This window comes from Coccinella septempunctata, chromosome X, assembly GCF_907165205.1.
Source record: "Coccinella septempunctata chromosome X, icCocSept1.1, whole genome shotgun sequence".
Classification (NCBI taxonomy): domain Eukaryota; kingdom Metazoa; phylum Arthropoda; class Insecta; order Coleoptera; family Coccinellidae; genus Coccinella; species Coccinella septempunctata.
The window spans coordinates 5183421-5205948 of NC_058198.1; the positions used below are offsets into that span (position 1 = coordinate 5183421).

At 38.3% G+C, this 22528-nt stretch overlaps 1 protein-coding gene across 15 annotated transcripts in view; it reads left to right on the top strand.

Moving 5' to 3' along the window:
- LOC123322257 (latrophilin Cirl) overlaps positions 1–22528 on the top strand; it is a 137692-nt gene that overhangs the window by 36337 nt on the left and 78827 nt on the right. For 4 of the 15 annotated variants that reach the window (XM_044910175.1, XM_044910184.1, XM_044910177.1 and 1 more), the window contains exon 3: positions 14690–14729. The exons of 10 other annotated variants lie outside the window; for them this stretch is intronic. The gene's annotated coding sequence lies outside the window, so the exon portion shown is untranslated. Of the gene's footprint in view, positions 1–11337; positions 11389–14689; positions 14730–22528 lie in introns of those variants that run through there. One more of the 15 variants, XM_044910180.1, reaches the window with a different exon arrangement.

The window sequence follows — 22528 nt, forward strand, 5'->3', positions numbered from 1 at the left end:
CGAACATTAGGAGGGGGTAAGTCGAAAATATTTGTCATTCATTGTCATTGTCAGGTACGGAGACGTTTCCACATTTGCGGTCAAGTAGGTTGACAAGAATCGGCAACTTTTTTTTTCGGCAAAACGTATACAATATTTAATCCCGAACACAATGCATAATAGAATTCACCGGGTCTCCAAATAGACAGGGCAACGTTTAGATCCCTGATATCTCCATCCGCTCTAGGCAGCCATATTTTAAGCACCACGCAGAGAAGTATCCGCACATTTAGACCCTTATCTGGCCTTCGCCATCTGTTCATCTGATGAAAGAATAAGACGACAATGGTCCTAGACGAACTGGGACTTGGTAACAACGTAACACCCTCATGGTACAGCTGTTTGAGTTGCGTCCTCTCCGGTTATAGTTCAATAGGAATAGCATGGAGTTGATGAAGTGATCCATACGATTAGTCGCACTTTTGTCCCCTTCGCTCATGTATCTTTCGGTCATTCTTCAACTATTTGTCTGTGAGAGAATAGTATTTTGCGCAACTGTTCATCTGCGGCTTCGATGATGTTTTAATCTTTTACACTCCCCACGGAATGCACGCTTTAGTTTAATCAGTTCAATAAGTATCAAATCGAAGAAATGAAACAGTGCCCATTTCTTCGTCAGTTATTTTTTAGAGACATTTTCAAGAATATGAAGAACGAATTGGATTTCAACTTTTAAGTCTTTCGCTAAGGCAAATCGGTCGGACAATCCTGAAAATTGATATTCGCATTTTAGCGTTTTCAGGGCTTGGCACACTTTTGTGAGATAGAATAACAGGAGGTGGCTCATTTGAAATAATCTGCTGGGATTTAGCCTGCCGCAAGACGTACTAGGTTACGATAATTTTCTCTTTGTTACATTCGGGGAATTTTGCGAAAGACATTAGGGGAACAAAACATTGTAATTTATCATTGCCTCGTGTGTTTTGGTGTTTAGAATTAAGTTGGCCCTCGTCTTCGGAATTGTATTCAGGATTTTATATAAAGGAACTCCTCTTTGTTGGCAGTTTGTACGATATGAACTTATCTGCGCGACAATGAGGATTTGAATAACGCCGAGCACGTTCTTACTCAACTTATCGTCCTGCCCATGAACTAATGTTTCATTGTATCTTCATTTCCTCGGAATGAGACGGGTGGTTTGTTGTATATTAATTCGTATACAAAAGTTGCTTCCAGTTATCATTTTTTTTTGCTGAATCCTTCGAGATTTCTCACGAATGGAAGTTGTCAGCCCAGCGGACTCTGTTACTGCTCCAGATGATGAATGAAAAATGTTTATTTATATAATAATATTTCAAAAATATCGTCACTGATCAATCTGTCCCAACCTAATGAATGTGTCATTTCAACGGCCCTAATGGTGGTAATTTAAATATTGCACTCTTATTGGAGTACTCTTCAGTTGTTTACGCGAAAAATGTGTCTTGGACGATGCTTTCATCGGATCTGAAGCCAGTTAATCATCAGTTAAAACAGTTCAATTGCTTGTATAGCTTTTGTAGTTATTTCAATTTTTCCAAGATGCTTTTTCTGTCCCAAATCTGATATATCCACGTGGTCTCTCATTCCTCATTCGCTAATAAATCGGGCATAATGTTCCTTCCAGAAGTGACCCCTGTAAGTAGCTTTCGCAATTGGCAGTGGCGTTGACGGTAATAATTCAAAGCGTAATCTCGTATATAGCCTACGTAGTAAATATACAGATTTCGCGGGACCCTTCTTCCTATTTCAACCCCTAATTGTTAGGAAAATAACGCAATTTCCTAAAATTAATTAATGGGTATGAGACTGGTTTATCAGGTACTTCCATGAAAAATTTCCAACCCTATTCTCGACTCGGCATCGGGAAGTAGCATTCTGAACCCCTATAATTAATAGATAACGTAATGGGCTACATGTCATGATACCGTGGAAGGATTAACAGAACGCTGTAGAAGAGATATGTTCCATTAGAAAAAAAAATCCGCGGAGGTAGAGGAAACGCGATGTGGGTCGCGTTGACTCAAGAATTCAACGAAGTTTTTCACTATTGGAAGAAAGTTATTTCGTGTTGTAACTTGAAGCTACACTCCAAGCCAAATCCGAGACCGAATCATTCGGCCAAAACTATATAAATTCGAAAATTCACATGTGTGAATGAAATTAAATTTCTGTTCGAAAATTTCAACTGTTTTTACTTGGTAGTGTCGTATCGTTGTCATTCGCGTCAGTTTGGCGAAAAGGGATATTCGTTTCGCCACCGCTTTGTCAGAAGTCGTGTCGAATGGCCTGAAGCGGTTTAGTTTCAGATTTCTTACCCTGTAACTCGTGTACCGGAAGCCGAAACTGGTGCACAATATAAGCCATAACTTGATGTTTGTGTATGTCTGCATGCACATAGGACCCGGAGGAACTCAAATAGAACTGCTAATTCATGACAAACATCGCAACTGGTTGTTGATGTACGTTTAAACTCGAACGCAAAACAGTTAACGCGTATAAGTTTGAATTGTGATGATTCCACTGTCATAGGCCAATATGTCGTTAGATTCCGAAGAAAAAATTACTAGATGTAAAAAGCACCAGGCCAGTTCAGGATCCCATTTTTTTCGGGATTTTTCAAAGATCAGCTTTCTTCCAGAAAAATAATTGTAGATCTGAATGTGCCAAATATTTTGACAGAGCAAGTCTTCTTGTCTCAAAATTTCATCAAGCTCGGAGCGACTGTTCGGTCTTGACGAATTTTTAACTGACCCAAACGTCCCCTTATACAAGATGAAAATAGATATTTGATGAGAAGAAGCGAACATCGAGAGTATGAAAGAACACAAATATCTTGGATTTTCTTTCCTCTCATGAATTGTGTGACTCATGGAGAGAAGTTTTATCTTGTTCGGAATAGGAAAAATTCAGCGAACTTTGTATTCTACTTTTCAAATACACTAACCGAGAATTGTATGGGAGGGAAAACTTCTGATAATGTTGTTTTCGACGTTCAATTTCATTTTACAACTCAATTTGCACGTTGATGTTTGAGAAAAAGCCTCATCCTGTTGTTTTGATCCGCTATCGTGCGCGATTTTTCGAATTCATCCCCAAATCTCGTATATACGATTCCGCAGAAAATAATGCAGAAACTTGGATGCTTCGCCGAATTGAGATGGTGTTATTCCTTTTTTTTTGTGTCGTCGTGCATCCCCATTCAATACTTATACATAAGAACATTCGAAAACAAGAAAAGCGTGCTTTTTTTGCTCAAATTGAGTCTTACAGAAACGAAGAACTTAAAACTCATGATATTCTTGATTCCTCGTTGTGTTTTTCTAAATGATTACTGAAGAATCTTCTTGTTAAAAATTTTCGAATTTTCTAGTTTCGCAGAAATATATTCGCTTACGATATGTGGTTTGACGAGATGAAAATATATCTTAATATATTGCGATGTAACCCAAAAATATATAGAATCATATTTGCCGTGTGCTGTCAACCACAATCTTATATAATATTTATATCTTCAAGTTGTGCATATCAGACAAAATGCATTTCCTTCATTAATATTGTAGAACTCAAGTCAAATTCACAGCTTCAATTTCCTGTATTTTTTTTGTCCTGAAACATCTTCCTACTGGCAGTGAACATCTTTGAGAACACAGTGTGAATTACTTCGGTGTGAAATTGAAAAATGCCAGCTCTACATCTCGAACCCCTTAAAAAATGTTCGAAACCATTGAAAAGCCATCTCATTTCCGTCCCGAGTCTCGTTCTATTGTTGTTCACTCTCTTGCAGTGTTTCAGTAATCTTTCTTCCCTAGTTTTTTCGTCAGGTACGGTGAATATTTCCCCGAGAGATATAAAAAGCAGAGGCAGTATGGCAATGACATAATTTTACAGGAGATTTACGATTCAACCTTCTTTGACCCAATTTAACGATTATATTTCATTTAACTGGGGGAAATGGTGGCATTAAATTTTATATCCCTTCAGATAAAGCTTATATTTCTGAAAATTCATAGATTTTCAGCTCAAGCGCGGATCTTTATACATAGGCTGCATTAAAGAAGGTCATAAATTTAATAACTGGGACATACGTTTTATTGCTTCACTTTCGTGGAGAGGTTAGAAAGTAATGCCAGGTAAAAGGGTAGAAGAAAGGGTTTTCCTCGTTCGAACCATGGTTTTCATTTTGGTTTTTTTTAGGGTTGGGAATAGGTAAATGGAATATGGAAAAAATCATGTTTCGACGCTGCTCAGTTTAACCAGTTACATTGCTTTGGTACAAATGGTTTATTATTTTGTAGAGGTGCATATCGTTTGATCAACGTTCTACATAAGCTGAATTTCCTTTGAACCACAATAAACGCGGTGTATCACACGATGGCTAATTTAGCAGAATATGACCGGGAGCGGAGCTCTAGAGGCAACTGTAATTTTTGTATCCATTTCTGTTTTGGATAAGGTCGTGAAATCCTCAGACCAGTCTAAAATAGAATACCTCCATGAAAATCTTCGATCTTTTTTCCTAGTAATGGAATAATTACACTGATCGACAAAATTATAGCTTTGTTCTCCCACCTAAGGAAAATATATATATTTTTAATCTTCTTAGCCAAGGTATAAACGCACGATAAATAAAAAGTGGAAGTTAGCTCTTGTTGTTTTTTAATAATTATATTCATGATTTTTAACAAAAACAATGCATTATAATATTTGCAATGGTGTAAAAGATTCCGATCGCTTAGATCTTTTGTCTTTTCTGCTGTAGGACGACTCCAGTATTTCTCTAACGATGGACCAATAATAATCAGCAAGCATAGAGGGTTCCCCTTTGCCTTGGTAGCGTTTTTCAAATGACGCGATGTCTTGATGGAATCGCTCTCCATGCTCGTCACTTACGGCTCCCATATTTTGTGGAAAGACATTAATATGTGATTGCAAAAAGTGTATTTTTGAGCCCGTTTGCAACAGTCGAGAATTCTCTAGAGAATTTGCTCGAAAATTCATGCGCCGTGAATTATATACCGTTGCATACGCACCTTCGGTAGAATTCTCTGTTCAGTTTCATACAAAATAATCACTGCCGTTTTCTTGCGAGAATTTTGTAGAGAATTCTCCAGAGAATTCTCGGCTGTTGCCAACGGGCTTTAAGGACATGTTGCATCCCATTTTTTGATGAGCCTGTAACATCGTTTTGACGATATTTACATATTGCGGAGATTTGTGATTGCCAAGAAAATTTTTGGTCACTTCTACAAAGGACAACCAGGCTTCTTTTTCAAAGTCATTCCATGCTGTCAGAAACTGAACTTGTTTCAATAGTTTGTTTATTGCATCCCATTTTTTGATGATCCTTTAACATCGTTTTGACGATATTTACATATTGCGGAGATTTGTGATTGCCAAGAAAATTTTTGGTCACTTCTACAAAGGACAACCAGGCTTCTTTTTCAAAGTCATTCCATTCTGTCAGAAACTGAACTTGTTTCAATAGTTTGTTTATTTTATAAAGTATCGTAGGGTACAGAAGTGCGAACATGTACAATTCACGCATGTCTTTTATTTTGATAACGGGAGCTAAACAAACGTAAGTACTATTATTTTTGTAATAAGGTGAGGGATACCTAACAAAAAAAATATAAATCTCTTAGGTGGGAGAACCCTTGTTGAATAGTGTTATCTTTGTTTTGTGTTTGCAACTGTTACTAATTAGACGGAAACAGGGCTGTTCAGGCAAAGGATGTAACAACTTCAAAGCCAAGGGTGAACTAAGCTGAAATTGCAACTAGGAATATATACAGGAAGAGAAAATTAGCTTCACTTAATCATCATCAACGCGAAAAAGAACACAAGTTGACTGACGCTCCTCTGCACGTGAATGTCGCAGGATGAGATGCTGTATTTTGATATACACCACGTTGTTTCAGATTATACAGTTTCTGAGTTTTGTTCCAACATTCTGCCACAGTTCGAAAGGAACTTCTGGAATGGTTTTACTTTTTGATATCGTTCGACTAGAACTCTATGATTCTGTGCAGGGGGTAGTGTAGCAATACCCTGATGCAGATCGCTGTAGTGGTTGCTTTTTTGCTTGAAATCTCACGGTTTGGAGCCTGGAGCCATTTGAAAAAAACCTCAATCATATACTGATTTCGTTGATGTTAAATCTTTCAGGAGATGTGAAATTATGGATTGAATTATTTTCCTTTCGTACCAATATATTTCTGGTTTTTACTTGTAGGTATGTCAGAATATTTTACTGTGGAGATTCCATCGAATATCACTGTTTTAACAGGATGACACGGTGCAGTTTTCTATTTCGTTCGTGCAATGAAACTTGGCGATTCAATTTTCCAAAGAGCCCTCTACATCATATCCTCTTATTAGTGACATCGAAGACGAAATGATAATGCGTTTTCGCCACCCCTCCCCCCTCCTTTGTTTTGATTTCCTTGGCGTGCCTCTCGTTCTTCATTTATTAATGGAAAACGTCTAGCTGTCTTGCATTGTCACTCACCTGGCCCGGCTAGTCAGATCTTCCCCCGAACGCTTTTTCATTCATTTTCCGAACAGGCCCAATTCATCTCCCAAATAGGGTTGCGATAGAATTGTAATGGTGCACCCTCTCAAGAACAATCGACGGGGAAATAAACAATGGCTGGAACAAAGACGGTATCGCGATGGACGATTTTCGATATACCGAATGCGAAATTTTACCATCCGACCTTCGGAATGGAAAATCCTTATTATACTCGGAAAGAGACTTTCGAAATCAACAATTCCAATATCCAAAAGATGCCACATTAAGAGGTTCTATTCAATCATGCCAACTAGTTCTGAACTGAACGGATTGACTTTGCAACAAAGTTTTAACTGGTTCCTGACTGGTTCGATCAGAATCAGTTCTGAACTGATATGTCGAATGGATTCGGTTCTGAATGAATTCAGGATGATACTGATGTATGTAGGAGCAAACCTGCTATGCTGCTATCCTTGATGTTTCCGAAATCAGATATCTTACTCGCATTCAAGAACGCTATTTCAGATGCCAGATTAGTTAGTCCGTTCAGGTCAAATTAAACATGAGCTTTGCTTTTCAGAAACTATTAGATGAATAATTTCATTTCTCTGGTTTTGCTTCATATCAAAATGTAACTGGTTCTGGTTGAGTTCAGTATTCCGTTTCGTATTTCAACTTAAAAGAGGATACTTCGAGGTTCAGAGCATTATCCACGCGTTACAAATCTTTAATGGTGATGAATAACGATTTCTAGCGCGTTACTCCTTCCATTTTATTGTTTTGACATGAATTCAGAAGTGTTCTCGTGGCCGTTCCTAAATAACATATTTCACATTTATGAATCAAATGATGTTCTCGGCCATTAAATGTCGCGCAGTGTCTTTCGTGTCTGCTGATCCAGAAATAGAATCTAATGCAATGCCGCATTCGTTCACGGGTGGTCGCAGATCAGAAACTATCCGTCTATCTTAGGGTGTCCATGTGCTAACTGGGACTGATTCCAACCGGCCGGATTATTTATAAGGAATCTGATCCAGGTCTGATGTAGAATTGAATCAATTCCGATTCCAATCTCGCCAGGGATACCAGCCAGATCGTTCTGTAACTCGTTACACCAGGAAAATCCGGATAATTCATTCTCATTCTGGATCCCTGGATTTCTTTCTATAGGCTCTTAACCATCGAGAGTAATATCGCTGGAAAGGAGGGCGGTGGCCGATTTAGGTTTGAAGGGGGGCTTTATGCCCAGGAGAGCAAATCGAAAGGAACCCACTTCCTGAAATATGTACTGTATTCTTTCGGTAATACGCTGCAGGAAAGGAGAAGAAGCTGGTGTTAATTCTAGCCTATTGATGTTGATGGTAACAATTTGAATATATCTCGATATTTTTTCCATCATAACTGAATAATAAGAAACTCGAGAATGGTTTTGGATGGCTATAATGTTTTTTATTAACCTGAATGAAAACAATCAGTCAAAGTTCTTTTTTTGCATACTTACGTCTAAGGCCTAGATGTTTCCTTGTATCCGATGAGGAAGTAATTAACCTGAATTCAATTGTTTACTCAAATCTTCACCCTCCCATCGACTTATCGAATGGCCGACAAAATATTCATCGTGTGAAAAACAAGAGGGAATTTTTAATCCCATGCCATACACCAAAAGTTTCATTGTTCGCCCCGATTGCAATTTTTAGCTGTCGAACAAACCATGCCGCGAATTTATTCATAATTGTGCTATTTTCAGTGGCGATCGATATTTTTCCTGGTTCGAGCTAATTTAGAAATGAGATATCGCCGGGTTAACGATTTCGCTGCATGCGAATAGTAGCATTAAAAGAGCAATAAAAAATTTGCTTTATGTTTCCTCAAATTATAAGAACGAATTTTGACAAGATTGCCATCGAATCGACGGCGTATTTTCTATCTTGCCCTGCAGATTGAACATGCGGTATCGTAAATAAAAATTCGCCCTCTAAGAATTCCAACTAACTTGAAATCAAAAAGTTTTTTACAATTTCCTTGGTTCACTAATTTTCTCTTGCATATACAGGAATTTAGTTTTGATTTAGCACCAGAAAAAAGAATTATACTCAGGATACACCATTTAAATCATTTATTTATTACCAATCTAATCTAGCGATAGGATTAACTAGTATCGAAAACCTTTTTATGAATGAACTGACGAATGCTTAATGGCGAAAGGTTTAATTTCGAATGCAGCTTATCGAAGGGAGAATCTTGGAAGTTTTCGCTCTATTCGAAATCTAAAAGCGATAAAGCGGGGATAGAACAGTGTATCATCTCCATAATTCGAGCTCTTGGGGACTGGTTAAGGCATCCGAAGAAATAACCTTTGTCCCGAATTGTCTCGGAAAAAGTTGGAGATTGGAAACGAAATGGACATTTATATCGGGGGATATATTAATCGCTCCCCCCAAAACAAGATATATATTCATCCGGATGATTCTGTTTACGACCGGCTTTACGAGTGACGCGAATCTTACCCCTATTCCGTTGGAAATTATATTCGAAACTTGTTCTATTAGCCGAAAAGTTTTCGAATAAACTGAGTCAGTTATGGAACTTCCTCCGCTTTTTTTGAAGCGGCGGAAGGTGATAAACAAGATAATATCGGTGCATCTTCTCGGATTCCTCCATTCGGCGAGAGCGCAAGTGCTCGCTGAAGTTCTTCCTGAGGTCGAGGATTCATTTTGTGTTAGCTCAAATAAGTTCCGAATCGCCCAGACATCAATTACACTTTTACTCTTTCGAATACCGCCGCGACATGAATGGCTGAATACCTAAGTAGCTCTCAAACTTCTCTGGATTCTCCCTTCTAAATTCTGATCATGAGAATGCCTTCCTTTGGGCCTCGAACGGTAATCTTTCGACGATTATGGTTGATATTTTTAATCGAACATACACACATTTTCAACCTATCGACAGCTCTTGATTAAGGTTTACATCTTTAAACTCATTTCCCTTCGACGCCGAGCTGACAACGGACAAAGATTCCGGTTATCTCCAAAAGTTCTTATTTTGTACATAGAAGCCCTCGCCACAAAGATTTTTGGGCGGTTCGATCAGTGAAAAGGTTTAATTTTCTTGTGCCGCATTAATCCTTCATGAACTTCATCGGTTATTCGCCTTAATTGCCAACAACTCAGTTTTTCTAGCGCAAATTCAATAAAACTCGGTGAGCCTCAACAAGAACTACCATTTTATGTGCTTCGTCAGATGCATAAATGCATTTTAATGATAGAGAATCGTTTACATGAAAGCCTGAGATATAATGAATCGTAGTGAATAAAATGGACTAACTGCAATTTTAAACTGCAGTAATACACGACAAATAACAATGCGAAATTAGAATTACAAATTTGACACGTTTTAATTTTACGATACTAATCAAATTGGAATCTTACACTCGTAAGAGCATTTACGACTGTTCCCATCATTCGATTTCACACTGAACATACTCAATCGAAATTTTATAGCTTAGAATGATATTGTGAACGGCTCCTGCAGTATTGAATGAGTCCTGAGGGAGTTCTGGAATGGGAGTACGTTGTTTCTGTCCCATATAAACTTGCTCGATAGGTGGGGCATTGTAACGGCGCTATATCAGGAAAGGTCTTAAATGGAATGTTTCAACGTAACTTTTTTTCTCGTGTAGTATATCCAGAGGAAGATTCCGAAGCAAAGAGGAAAAGTAATCCGATTTCGGTTCTTCATTTCGAATATTTGATGTCAGAAGAACTAGCATTTAGTAGGTAACCTAATTATGCGGTTTAATGCGAAAGGTCCTCAGAATTATTGAGCAGTGTTGCTTGTCAGTAGGGCTAAACATTAACCCAACCAAGACCACAGTAATCCCATTACAACAAGGTCTGTTTAGTTTGGGTTCCCAGTCCATCAGAAAACAAACGAAATGAAGAGACCAGTACACTTGGCTGTAAAGGAGCACATACTCCTTTCATAGCCGCAACCTTTCGTGGTAAGGAAAATGTACCTACAAGAAAGAGTTTCAAGAGAAGGAAAAAACTGGAAGAGGATTAGTCTGGACCATCTGCCAAGACTGAAACATCCCAAAAAGTTCCTTCCTAGAAGAAACTGACAAATGCTGTTTCTGTGGAGAGGAGGATGAAATTCCAGATCAGCTGGTGACAGAATGCCCCGCCATTGCTATCCAGCCCAAAAATGCTTTGAACGAGAAACACGAAATGTTGGTTTTCCATTCGAGTACATTTTCCTGCTGCTAAAATTTATGCAAAAGTCGGAAATTCGCCCTGTAGAGTCGTTTTTATGGCAGGTAGAAAATGATGAAAGTTGCCTCCCCCATTCAAATTACGAGATGAGGTTTTTCGGGGTCTACTTCTCCAAAATGAATACCATAATCCTCCCGCATAGCCATCCGCGTGAAAAGGTAATCGCAACGCTTGAACGATGCCTTGGAAGATGATATAGATAGATAGATGTTCCTTTGCTATATTGTGAATATTTCGTCATTTGATTGCACCTTAGCTTAGGGCGTATTTACTCAAGGGTCGGGCTTAGGGCTCCGAAACTGATTTAAGCCCCTTTTAATCAAAACGTTTAATTTACAGCCATGTCTAATCTGGTGGAGGGACGCCGCTATATTGAATCTCCGGCTTTTTTTTTGTAAGAGAATCAGGTGGGGTTTTCCTGTTGAGATAATATTGCATAGCTGAATACGTGTTCTGTTTGCACTTAGATAATAATCGGGAAATTGTCTCGTTACTGTTCGCTGGAAATAAGTTTACGGTTGTTCCTCGAACATTTTTGTGTGCTGGTGCATGGTGAAACGTTTAGAATGCCGGTGAAACTGTTGGGTATGTCTTATGAAATGTTTGTTGCTGAGTTACTATAGTTTTTTGACAAAAACGATGCACACACGTCAGATCTTTATACTGGAAGCATCATGGATCAATGGAAAGTAGGAAGTTAGGAAGAGGAAGATTATTAGTATGATCCTCGAAGGTCTTCAGGTCGAAGCTCATCGGAAAAGCGGCAGGTGGCAGAGAGTTCCAAAGCCTGAATGTCCAGGTATAATGTGCGGTCGTATCGAGACGTTCTAGATATCTGAAGCTTGTCTATATACAGATTGTAATGACCTGTTTGGTCATTCAATCCTTGGTCTAATAGAGGTCAACTCCAAAGTTGGCCATGGAAGTATCTGAAGAACAACGTTGGTAACATTGGGATCACATATCAGACGATGTGCTCTCTTCTGGACCAAGTTAAGCAGTGCGAGAGGAAATACGGACTACCAGTCGCAAGGAGTCCCGACGAGCAGGATCTGGTTAGAAATGTACCAACAGCATTGATCAATAGGTTATGGTCCCAGTTCAGGCTCGCCCTGTTCATACATTCGTGTTATCATCGAGGGGCAACCCCGCCCGTCCAAACTACCCGCTTCGGGGTTGAAAGGGGTGCGAGATGAGTTGAATTGTGTCAGCGCGCGTAGTAGGTCTCTCTGATATCTGTCAAGTCCGGAATCGTAAATTCAGCATCCGCAATCTCTGACGGTACACGCCGGCCGGGGGATTTCGTGCGGCCGAGGTTGGATGAGCGTGTGGAAGGTCCTTTACTGCCTTCGCCATTATGCAATTCAGTTTCGATTTTAGTGTCCTCGACGGCGAATGCCGTTCCGAAGAATTGCGTGCTGAATAAATTCAGTGTTCCACACAACCTACAACGGTCGAAATAACTGATTTTATGGAACGTTCAGGTTCCCGGGGAGACACAGCCGAGAAGATAATGCCTATTATTTCGGCCTCGCTCGAATGAAGTGGGAAAATCGTAATTACACAGATAATCACGTGACCAGAAAATGTTCGTTCTACAGAAAGTAGCGGATAGTATTGTGCGGGAATTTTCTGAGACGCAACTATCACGTTTTGTCACTTCGTGAATATTCTCTGAAGGAAAATTTTATCAAACCTGACCAAATTTCGAGAAATTTCACAATGTTTCACTCTTGGCCGGAAGTTTTGAAATTTCCAAACTGCCAAAATTCAACCAACTTTGTCCATTTAGGTCCTACGTCCAATTCCAATTCTAGAAACTTGAGGATTTCTCGAATCGAGCGAAAAAGTGCTGTCACTATTGTCGCATGGAATTTTTCTAGTGAAAGACGTCGGCCAAGTCCCAGAAAAATGCCTACAGGATGGGCTATTAAATTATCCAATATTTCAAAATGAGATTTTGTGAATTTCAGTTTGATACTCCCAGTAAATGTGGTCGATTCGAAAAAGAATCGAAAGAGGGAAACTAAAAGAAGCTTCGATTTGGTAGAACTCGGAAATTTTCTATGATACTGTCTTTTTGATTACGGCAGAAAGGAATTTTCCATTTCCCGAAATGGTTTTGGTATATTCCCTGATATCCGAGGAAATTTCAATGGCACTTAATCATCTGTACCATATGAGTGAATTCACATCGAAATTTGTTGGAATAGATTTTTTTGTTATAATTCTTGACACTCGTGCAGGTTCGATGACCAGAATTATTGGGTAATAAACCGTATGTTGAGATCGAGAGTGGACCCTATCGGGCTCGTTATATTATTTCCGACAAGACGAATATAAAGCCTCTAATAAGATGAAATTCCTTTTCGTATGATTTAATGCGTCCATTCAAACAGGATGAAGCCAATGAAAATGAGGTAAGGGAAATGTCGGCCGCCATATTTCCTGCAGCTTTTGGACCATACTCTGTCGAAAGACGATTATTCAGATTTCTGCTTTATCTCATTCAGAACCATGGACGTATAATTCCTCGGTTCTATAAAATTGCTCGCCTTTATTTTCGTTCTTCATTCACTTTACTTACCTTTAGACGAATGAAAACTTCAGAAATAAACTGCCGAGATAATTGGAATAGAATTGTGGAGGAATATAATAAGCAGAATTCATTTCCATCCGCATTGTTTCGTCGACAGAAAATCTCGGATTTTTCCGAAAGATTCTTCAACTTGTCCGCGGTTGAGCTGAAAAGCATTGTTTTTTCGTTCCGTTTATTACAACAAACTCGGTGATGGAGTGGCTTAACTATCATTTCACGGAATCCGTTTGAATGCTTTCTTTTCCTACTACTTCAGATAAACCGATTATCAAGTTTCAACGTTTTCAACTGATGAAGTTTACAGCGTGAAATTTCGGCTTGTCATTTCTCCGAGACTGGCTTCGGGGTTGAAGTGATGGGGTTGAAAAAACCGAGACTTTGCACAACAACTGTTTTACATCGTTATGCAAAGTGAAAATTTCTATAACGACTCTGAAAATTAAATTTAAATGTATTTTTCCCTAAATTTTGCACCCTCAAAATGAGACACCAAGCGGATTTTTGGTTCGTTTTGATTAAAGCTCATAAATTATAGTGTATGTTGTAGTTCTCATTCTCATGAAAATTTCTCATAAAATTTTGCGGGATTGATGATTAATTTCGGAATGATTCGCATATATACATTCTCAATTTTTCAATGATCTTTCAGTCGTGAATACATCAGAATTTTGGAGTTGGCTGGTTTCGAGAAATATCGCAGTATTTAAGCTTTCATGCATTATTTATTTTGTCCTCTTCATTCGGTAAAAATATCCGTTGAAAAGTATACGTGGTGGTCTACCTGTAATAAAGTGAGAGTTTAATTTATCCCTACGAGGACTACTCTGGACTATCGCTCAGATAAAAGAATTGATTTATTCCTTCCTAGCGCTGAGCAGCGTCGTCATAGACGGGCCCGAAGTGGTGCTTTGTTATGCCATCCTCTGGGGAATATGAGAATATGAGAACCACCTGTCCTTGCACCTCTATACGCCATAATTCGTATGTTTCTAAAACGAAAGTGATATTTAAAGTCCCCGTGGAGGTGGCTTTGTGTCTCTGATAACGGCTGCGGTCGTATATTTCGTTGTTTCAGAAAGTTTCGAAATATTAAAATGTACAGGGTGTTAATTTCTACATCACTTTCCTTTCTCCCCCTAGTTTTGTCAGATTCAACTGTATTCGACAGCATCAAAATTGGTGCAGGTCTTTGAAATTCCATCTCTTTTTTTCTAATATATCCTACACTTCAAAGCATAAGAATTGTTGAAATAAATAAAAGTAAAAACATGTTTTTCTTTGTTCCAGGTATGAAAACAAACTACTGATCCAGAAACTGTGTCCTGAGGTAAATATGCTAAATGGGAAAGATGAGTCATTTATATTATCAGAATAATTGATTAACTCCTTTTTTATTTTTCGGTCATCATTCGACGAAGATATATCGTCCTCATCATGGGAGCTTTTGATTTTTGTCTCAATTTGAGCTATAGAATAATTTGAAATTATGCCCTCAGAGCAGTAGGAACTAGAATTAGTCTGAATCTCCTAAATCGCAACATTCTCTTGTTTGAAAAAAAGGTCCTAGGAAATTTTCTTCAACACTTGCACGCACTTATCAGCTATGATAAATAGAGATTCAAAAAATGATTTTCTAAAGAACAAATATGAGTATTTCTATCGGGCTTCTCTCTGAAAATTCGCGTGCATTGGGAAGTAATTAAACAAACTACTAAATTGGTTTGAGGCCATTATACTCTTCCAATTCCACCGAACAAATTTTATTTCCCCAGTTTACTGCCAAATTTATTCTGAACATGGTGGAGTATCAACTCTGATTCAGTCAGATCATTCCATCGGAATGAAGCTTAACCTTTGGTAAGGAATATCGGTACTTCGATCTTGAAGCAAAGGCTGTAAAGGGGCTTTCAGCTGATTGTATAAGCCTCGAGTTTCCGCTGAATGCCTCAATTGACTCGAAAACGAATTACAATTCACTCAGAGATACTGTGCGAAACACGAAGATGCCTCAGACGTCTCTTCCGAATAGCTCATGCCAACCCTTGCATTCTTTCAACGGACTAACATATTCTCATGGTATTGGCAATCGATGAGCGGAATGGTTGGGCGATGTTTAGGGCTGTGGAAATGGATCGTGAATTCCCTTCTGGAATAACCCTTTTCGAGCTACGTGAAGCTGATTCTTTTTTGATTGGTAGGCATAAAATTGCAGTCTGTTACCGGTTCAATGATTGGGAATTTTCGACGTTTGCAGCGAAATTTCTAAGCGATCGAGTCACTATTTATTATTATTTTGAATATCGTTAGGTTCGTGGCATCTTCACGTACAACTTGAGAGTTCTAATTTTTTTTGCTCGAGTTTTATGAGAAGTTATTCGATAATTTAGATAAGGCGAGTTTTCTTTCTTTCACCAGGCCTCAAATTCAGTTGATGCAAACCCCTTTCGATTTCGCCGAACACCCAATTCAATTCTATCGGAAATTATCACCGAGTTCGGCTCGGTGAATAGCCGAATTACATCCATAGGATAATCCCACTTATTCTGCGAAATTCCCAATATTAATTTTGGTCCAATAAAACTGATATATGATGGTTTGAGACCCGAAATATCTAATTGAAACTTAGCGACTTAGTAGCGAAGATGTTGAAATCCAACTTCAGTTAATTGGGTTAATCTAGGGTTACTCCACAATGATTCAATTGCCAACAGGCCGGCCCCTAAACCGTTCTAAATGATTTCTCTCTAATTCATGCTGGGAAAGTTTATTCACTCGAGTTTTTTCCACTTCGTTTATATACTCATCGTTTGCTTTGTTGTGGATAATAATTATTATCGATATTTAATTCCATCCTGTGTACTTTAAATCATTTTTTCTGTAGGTTCCGTCGGAAAACCGAACAAAATAATTATCAATCAATTATTGAATTTTTCATGTTGTGGTTTGTTCCACTTTGAACACTTTTATTCGGAATCGCGCTTCCAAAAGCTAACCGATTGTCATGTATTTCAAAATAAGAGTAATGGATCTGAACTCGTAAACTGTCAAATGCCATTAGTCATAATTAAACTTCAATTATACGGAAAAAGTAAATCATACCGTGCCGCTGCTGAATGTAATTGTTTGTCGATGAAAGACAATTTTGGAATTCCTTCTGGTCTACAGAGGCAGAGCACCAGTATATCTTGGGCTAAATGTGAAAAGGCGTATTATCATTTATTCCCGCTTTATGTCTCATTTGTCTTTGTTGTGTTGGTCTGCTTCTGATGGCCTTTCATTAATGAAGGTTTATCATTATTCATTATTCCAAAAGGTTTCGTACACGTTCAATCTGTTATGAGGGCCTTATTTTGTTCCCGAAAAGTCATTAAGTTTTATTTTATGAACAAAATGTATTTCAGTTTGGTATATTTCTCGAAAACATGTTTGTGTGAACGCCATGTTGTTGACCCCCTTGAAAAATTGAAATTTAAACATGAACATAATTTCGAATAATTTTCACATTAGGTCGAGCAAAAAAAAATTATGAACTCCCTCAAATTTTCACAGATTTTGTTCTCCAAACATGCACATTTGGAAAATGTAACTTTTCTCGGGAACTACTAGAGATAACTTGATGAAATTCGGTACAAAATCTAGTATCATCTGGCATTTCGATCGGCTAATATCTAGTCTTCGGAATTTGGGAATGAATAATCTATTTTTCGAACGTGTAGACTTGTGAAACTGAAAATATATGATGTATTGCCAAAATAATGTCATGAGCATTGATGGAAATTTGAATTTTTCCTTCCAATTTTGATTTGAAATTCATTCTATAAAGATATACAGAGGATTCCAATTCTGTTGTTAATTCAAAGTTTTAATTGGACGTCTGCTGCCAGGTGAAGGAAGAAAATCGATGTTAAAATTCCACGAATTTCCATTCAGCATGCAAATGTTTGCCTTAAATTACAAAACATCGATGCGATTCATCACAAATTTTCCAAATATGTACTCAATTATTGGGGATGCTGAGTTTTACTTACTTTTTCAAATCGAGGGGTTGTTGAAGTTAAAAAAAAATCATCTTCGCTTTCAGTATGAGATAAAGAGTTTAAAAAATGTAATACATAGTAATGATCATTTTTTGCTCACCTCACTTGTTTCTATAGAAGAGAGCGTTCGTGATTTTTTTGGAAATATCAGTTAAACTTCTTCGTTCGTTCGTACAACTTTTTGGGTGACACGAAAGACACTATTTTGAAGAAGGTACCTCGAAAATAATGAACCAATTTGTGAAATCCGCAGCATTTTTTGTTCGTTGTCTCGAAGCTGTCACCCAGAGAGAAGAAGTGGAGTTGGGGAAATATTTGTCGAGAATTATTATCCGTAATTCGAAATAAACGGCGAAGTTTGCATTTGCACACAATTATAATTCGAATTGGGGAATATACGGTGTATCCATTACGAGTCGACTTCCCTAGGGCTTAACGAAGGCCATTTCGGGTTCCCGCTCAAACTGGCCTAGGACTGTGGGGGATTAGTCATGTAAAGAGGCATTATTACGCTGGTGTTTCTATTTCCATATTGATTGCAGCGTTTCAATACGCAATTTAAGACTTAATTTTTCCCGGCTCCGCGGCGTGAATAATGTGGATACGATGCCCGGAATTTTTCGATAATCTTTATTGCTCCCCCTTACCCGCCCCATCGTGACACACTCGACGCGTTATTACATGTGGTGGCCGCAATAAATAGAGTCTCGGTGCTGAAGAAAATTAATGGCACTCTAATTACAGGCGTTCGTCTCGGACGCGGCAAAAAATATAGGTATATAACACCGGTCTGTCGCGCGAAACCTATCACCAAACTCAGGCAAAATACGCTATCAGGACCGGTTTCGTTGCCTGAAGGTCGCCAAACTTTCACTCCTCAACCATCCACGAAGATCAAGTTCGTGTGGTTAGTTCATTTCGGTTTGTTGTTTTTCTGTTCGGAGATCGAACTGTCCGGATTCGATTAACCGACCAAAAAAATCGACTCAATTCGCAGGGTGTCCTCATTCAACCTCAATATATTTTACAGAAACACCCTATAGGGCTCCTTCATGAAGACTCCTCGGAACCTGCTATTATTTGGCCAAAATTCGGAATGATTTGACCCTAGGTTGGGTACAAGAAAATTGTGCTGAAGATATTGCAAAATGCCAGGTGGTCAGGTCATTCGCCTACTGTTTGTTTCAGTGGTATTTCCACCCCTTTAAACAACTGTTACTTCAGCAAAGTGATAATTTGCAGTACCTGACACCTCGTACGTTTGTCAATAAAATGTATCTACTTGTTGAAGAGCCCCAATCGAAAATTCCGCAGATATGGTCCACGCAAATAGCTGAATATATATCATTCCGTATTTTCGAGTTGCATGGATCGCACGAACTGAGATTGTCGGCATAATGAGAAATGAGATTTATTTGAGAAATGCGTTCAGGTATGCTAATCCTGGCCTCGCAAAAACATGCACTCTTGCCCGACTGAAAATTATCAATGCATATGCGACGAATTGGTGGATTATGCTTGAAGGAAACTAACGATTATACCATGAATAAATTATCGGGAATGCCGTTTTCATTGGTCGCACTTCGTACTTTGAAACATTTTAAAGAGCACGATAAATCGCCGAAAACGTTAATCTCCCACAAACGGAATGCGAAATAAGTCTAGTGAAACGGTTAAAAATGCGATCCATCACGTCCCTCCTAACTCCTGTTGGAGACGAGTCGCCTCGTAATGGCCATTTTCTGCGATGCGTCCGATTCTTTTGAGCTTCATATTTCGTCGGTTACACGACGAATATCAATAAACTAGGCGGCGATGAAATTTTCTTCTTCGTCCAAAATAAATCGCTTGATTCAATCGGGAATTCATTTCCAGAGGAAAATAAAGTACAATTATTGCTATTTATACGATAAAAGTCCAGTAAACCGAATTGAAGCTCACGCACATAAAACAGTTCAACTTAATAAGATTAAAAGTTACGTGTGTTAAGTAAGTTCGTAGTCGACTTGGAATTTTTAAGGTTTCTATTGAAAAATGATTTTATTCCCCCTTTAAAATAAGAATAAGTTTCAGAGAAGTTTTCTTTCAAATATATAGCTCATATTACAATTATAAAGATATACCTATTTTATATCAACAAGCACCTTACAGAATTTCAATTATAAAATTATGCACTTATGCATTTAACTCGCACGTCATCGATTCCAAGATGATATGGGAGTGCCGAAGGAAGTGCAGAATAAGCAAGAATAGCAAGGTCTGTTTAGTTTGGGTGCTTTGCCACTCAGAAATCAAAGAAAATGGAGAGGCCAATACACTTGCCAGGAAAAGAGCTTAAACTCCTTTCATTGGACCAGAACCTTCCTGTTGTTTTTATAGGAAAATGTACCTTCAAGAAAGAGTTTCAAGAGAAGGAAAAAACCGAAAGACAATCGCTCCAGATGAATCTTCCAAAGATGGATCATTCAAAAAGTTCCGTACTTTATTAACACTGCAAGATCTAAGAAGTGTCTGAATCTTACCAAGAATCTGCTATATCTCCTCAATATATAGCCAATTGTCTCATAAAATCATTAACAGTTACTGGACAGTTTCATCAAATTTGAAAGATAACCACATGTTTTGGTAGAAGCTAAGCGATACGCTCAAACAAAAAATATCATTGTATTAGATCTCTCCAAAATTTGCTTCTTTCCTTCATGATTTTCATTTCCGTTTCTTCGCAACTGGCTCGGTGCGAACCTAGTATAACTATTAATTGCACTATTTTCTGAAACGATGACTCAGAATTTTGCATTAATAAAGTAGGTTTCTCGCATAGAGCACGAAATTAATCCAGAAATTAAATTCTGCACCTGAACCCAGGAAGTTAAGTGCTTTTCCCCCCTTTTGTTAGCGCCATCAAAAATCAATATGGATACAAAGAGTTCCAGAATTTCCACGTCGAGGTATCCGCTCCAAGTCGGGTGTGCTGGATTTGATACTTCGAAACAATTCATGGTGGTAATGCGGCCTCGGTAATAACAATATGTTTTTATTGTTTTAACGCGTTTATTCGGTGAATGCTTTGGGGGAACATCCTTGTAGCTTTTATTTCTGCCCGCTTTTTCACGTCCTACAAACCCTGTTCGGAAGTTCGTTTTTCCTTTGAATTTTTGGGGAATCATTTCGGAGTTTGATATCGATGAAATCATACCAATATACATTCCTAATACTCGAACTAAGTGTTGAAATTTACATATCAGAAGATGCAATAATTTTGAAGCTTCTATCCTTCATCAAGGCTAATCGAAAGCCTTCTCCAGTAAGATGTTTGTTTGGTTATCCACTCATCCCTCGAATTCATACCTGATATCTATAATGATCACCCTATTCCGATGCTCCGCCACGCTAACTGATCGTCTATTTGTGTCATCTCCATTTTCAAATCTCGACACATATTTGTATTCGTCCTATTTACTTTTCATGATAAATAATAATCGTGTACGGTTCCATCCCAAGACGTTTACCAGCATCCCCCGCCTCTATTTGTTCAGTTCTGTTCGACATCGAAAAGGCATCTAACTAAACCGTTGTATGTGAAAACACAACAATCTTCACCGGATGTGTGTGTCTATGTTTTGGTTCGATATATTTGGAATGGACGTTGGAAGAAGCGAAAAGAAATCTATGAATTCATTCATATTATGGAATTTTTATCCAACGATTGACGATAATACAGTGGTGAAAATAATCGTGCGAGGAGAACTGACACCCTGGTGTATCTGTAGGATATGTTTAAACCTCAAACTATCGAGATACTAGATGGGATATCCGAAAAGTGACAGAAACGAGATACTGCTCCACCATTCCGCTCAAATATTTGAGCAGAGAGGGTCTATTAGGCAGCTGCTCGGACTATCAATCATACTTATTATTTCTGGGTGAAATAATAAGACTTGGTGGAAGATAAAATTGCTCTAATAGTCCCTTGGATACATAAATAATGTCGAACTGAGTGGAAGTTGTGGGTGTGAAGTTAACCCCAAATTTGATACATATGTTGTACATTCTCCCCAAATGATAGAAATGTTCATAAAGCGCACGTTCCTCGCACCCCTAGAATATGCAATATATTGGAATATCCCCATTAACGGTTTCCTGCTCTCAGTGATAAGATTCATATCCCCTGGCAGCACGAGTATAATAATTCTCTTAACGGTTATTGCAAATCAAGTCGCCAGAAGCTGCCTTCGATGACTAACTAGCGATTAGCTGGAATGGAAAAGTCATCATGATTTTTCTCTCTTAATGTCCAATCAAATTTCGAACGTAAATATGAAATAAGTAATAACAATTCAAACGAAACTGAAAAATATTACTCTGCCGATCATAACATGACAATTGCTGTAAAGACATATGGGTGCATCGGTTTTTTCAAAATCTTTATTTCTAGGAGCTATCCTACAAGTCCTACCAAATTGCTTTCGACATCCAGCAACTATATATTACTGCCTTTACTACTTTATAGTGCCTTCCTTGTTTTGATCAAAGGAAATACACCCATGATTTGTATTCATCAGAATACGAATATGAGCACCACTCCAGTTAACAATTAGCGAGTCCCTAAATTCCGCCAGAAATGGATGAGAACACCTCGTACCTTCAAATCCAATTTTGAAGACGGCGCTATTCTACGGAAACAACAGGAACACAATTTCCTGCTAAATCGGCGGGGAAATAGGCAATCAAAAAGTTTCCTGTGAACGCGGTAGATGCAAAAACGCGAAATTTGGAATCTGAACGTGGAAAAAGTGCGAAAGATGAGGATAATCGATGGATTAAGAGTATCGAAATTCACACTATACATATAGAGTGTTACTTGCACTGGCATCGACATCCTATCTGAAATATTGTTGCGGAACTCTCTCAAGATTAAGGAAGGATTCATTCAATTTCCCGAGAAAAACTCTGTCCCCATATAACTCATCTCCTCTCTCGACTTGTACAAGTGTAGTCGTAAAACTGCCATGTTTAAAACCTAATCAAATTTCGAGGCGCTTTCTTACAGCGTCGATAACGACGTCTCAGATCGAAAGAATTAGATGAG